The following is a 2,500-nucleotide window of genomic DNA, read 5'->3' as shown; positions in this document are numbered from 1 at the left end:
ACCCGTGCTCCCAACTGAGCTTGCCGCTGCCGACAGAGGCCCGGGAGCGTGCTGTCGTGGCATTGCCGGCGGGAGACAACACGCGCCACCTACGGTGGCCGGCAGCTCCAACGCCAGCGCCACAGAAGGACAAAAGCCCCACTTGGGTGCCGAAGCGAACTCTCCCAGCACAGCGCACGCGCCAACACGTCCGCACAGCTGCGATACAATCCACCTGCGAGAACCGCAGAGGCGACCGAGCAGCAGACGGCGTCGCGGCGCCGAGCGCCGGGCGGCGGCGCATCCTCAGCGCACACAGTCCTCAATCGGACCAGCACACTGCAGATGTCCACCGCGCTTCGCACCGGGCCCGCGAGGACCTACTTTGGCCGCACGGCGCCGCGTGCAGGGTGCGCCGGCGCGCAGCTGCGCCGCCTGCCGCCTCCGTCGGCCGGCGCGCCTGCCACTGGCCGCCCCCACCAGCCGGCTGTAGCGCGTGCGCCCACGCACCGCGCGGCCAGCACGCCGGAAGGCCCCCCCTCACCGGCCGGGGACGGTCCCACCCAGCCACCGCCGCGTATCGCTTCACACCCACATGCCATTCACGTTCGTGGGCATGGTGGGTATCGCTGAAACAACCGGTTGGTAGCTCAACCGATCGTCGCCATCACTGATTCACCTCTAGCGAGAACAACCGCACCACAACGGTTTACCAGTTCTTCATTTGCGTAACGTCACCAGCAAACGTAGACGTCCATCGCCATTTGCAAATTCAACGATTGTTGCATGCCTGTGTCAGGTGTCACGACACACTATGTCTGCCCACATACACGCAACAACATGTGCACGCTTCGCGAACACGTGGAAGGTGGCCCCCGTACGTATGCGATGTCCATTGCGCGAACGACTGTCAACCGGCCTCTGTCGCATGTCGCAGATGTGGAACGCAGTGCACCATGCTATCACGGTGTGTGAGAAGAGACGACTACGTCTGACAACACGCGCCACTACATCAACAGACGGCTCATGCTGATCGCCATCCACGGCATACCATACTGCAATCCAGCTCTTATAGGGAGACGACACGTAGCTGAGTGCACAATATTTGGACCGTATGGTTCGCCGTTGTTGGCGCAGTCGTGGTACGGTCACACATGTACCACGATGTATCATTCAGTACATGAGGACCAATGTGCGGTACAGTGTGTGATTTGGACGTACAACATCAGCGGACAGTTGCCACAAGCCGTACCACAACGTAGGCTGTGCTTCGCCATGCGAATGCCAATGAACAACTGCGAAGGGCATTGAGCATGTACGTCCTGCCGCCATCCGCATTACAGTGTATAGCTGCAAGGTGTTTAACATGAAGCGATACTCTGGGGACCGGGCAGTGCGAGTAGCAAACTATATTGCGGGGGTTGCAGTTAGGCAACACTACACTAATTTAACGCGTCGTATGACAATTACAGAGCAGGTTAAGGCCCAACGTGTGTTGGGTTAAGGCCCAACGTGTGTTGGGTTAAGGCCCAACGTGTGTTGGGTTAAGGCCCAACGTGTGTTGGGTTAAGGCCCAACGTGTGTTGGGTTAAGGCCCAACGTGTGTTGGGTTAAGGCCCAACGTGTGTTGGGTTAAGGCCCAACGTGTGTTGGGTTAAGGCCCAACGTGTGTTGGGTTAAGGCCCAACGTGTGTTGGGTTAAGGCCCAACGTGTGTTGGGTTAAGGCCCAACGTGTGTTGGGTTAAGGCCCAACGTGTGTTGGGTTAAGGCCCAACGTGTGTTGGGTTAAGGCCCAACGTGTGTTGGGTTAAGGCCCAACGTGTGTTGGGTTAAGGCCCAACGTGTGTTGGGTTAAGGCCCAACGTGTGTTGGGTTAAGGCCCAACGTGTGTTGGGTTAAGGCCCAACGTGTGTTGGGTTAAGGCCCAACGTGTGTTGGGTTAAGGCCCAACGTGTGTTGGGTTAAGGCCCAACGTGTGTTGGGTTAAGGCCCAACGTGTGTTGGGTTAAGGCGCAACATAGGTTAGGTTAAGGCGCAACATAGGTTAGGTTAAGGCGCAACATAGGTTAGGTTAAGGCGCAACATAGGTTAGGTTAAGGCGCAACATAGGTTAGGTTAAGGCGCAACATAGGTTAGGTTAAGGCGCAACATAGGTTAGGTTACGGCGCAACATAGGTTAGGTTAAGGCGCAACATAGGATAGGTTAAGGCGCAACATAGGTTAGGTTACGGCGCAACATAGGTTAGGTTAAGGCGCAACATAGGTTAGGTTAAGGCGCAACATAGGTTAGGTTAAGGCGCAACATAGGTTAGGTTAAGGCGCAACATAGGTTAGGTTAAGGCGCAACATAGGTTAGGTTAAGGCGCAACATAGGTTAGGTTAAGGCGCAACATAGGTTAGGTTAAGGCGCAACATAGGTTAGGTTACGGCGCAACATAGGTTAGGTTAAGGCGCAACATAGGTTAGGTTAAGGCGCAACATAGGTTAGGTTAAGGCGCAACATAGGTTAGGTTATGGCGC

Source organism: Schistocerca americana, unplaced genomic scaffold, assembly GCF_021461395.2.
Source record: "Schistocerca americana isolate TAMUIC-IGC-003095 unplaced genomic scaffold, iqSchAmer2.1 HiC_scaffold_1358, whole genome shotgun sequence".
Taxonomy (NCBI): Eukaryota; Metazoa; Arthropoda; class Insecta; order Orthoptera; family Acrididae; genus Schistocerca; species Schistocerca americana.
This window is presented reverse-complemented; position numbering follows the sequence as displayed.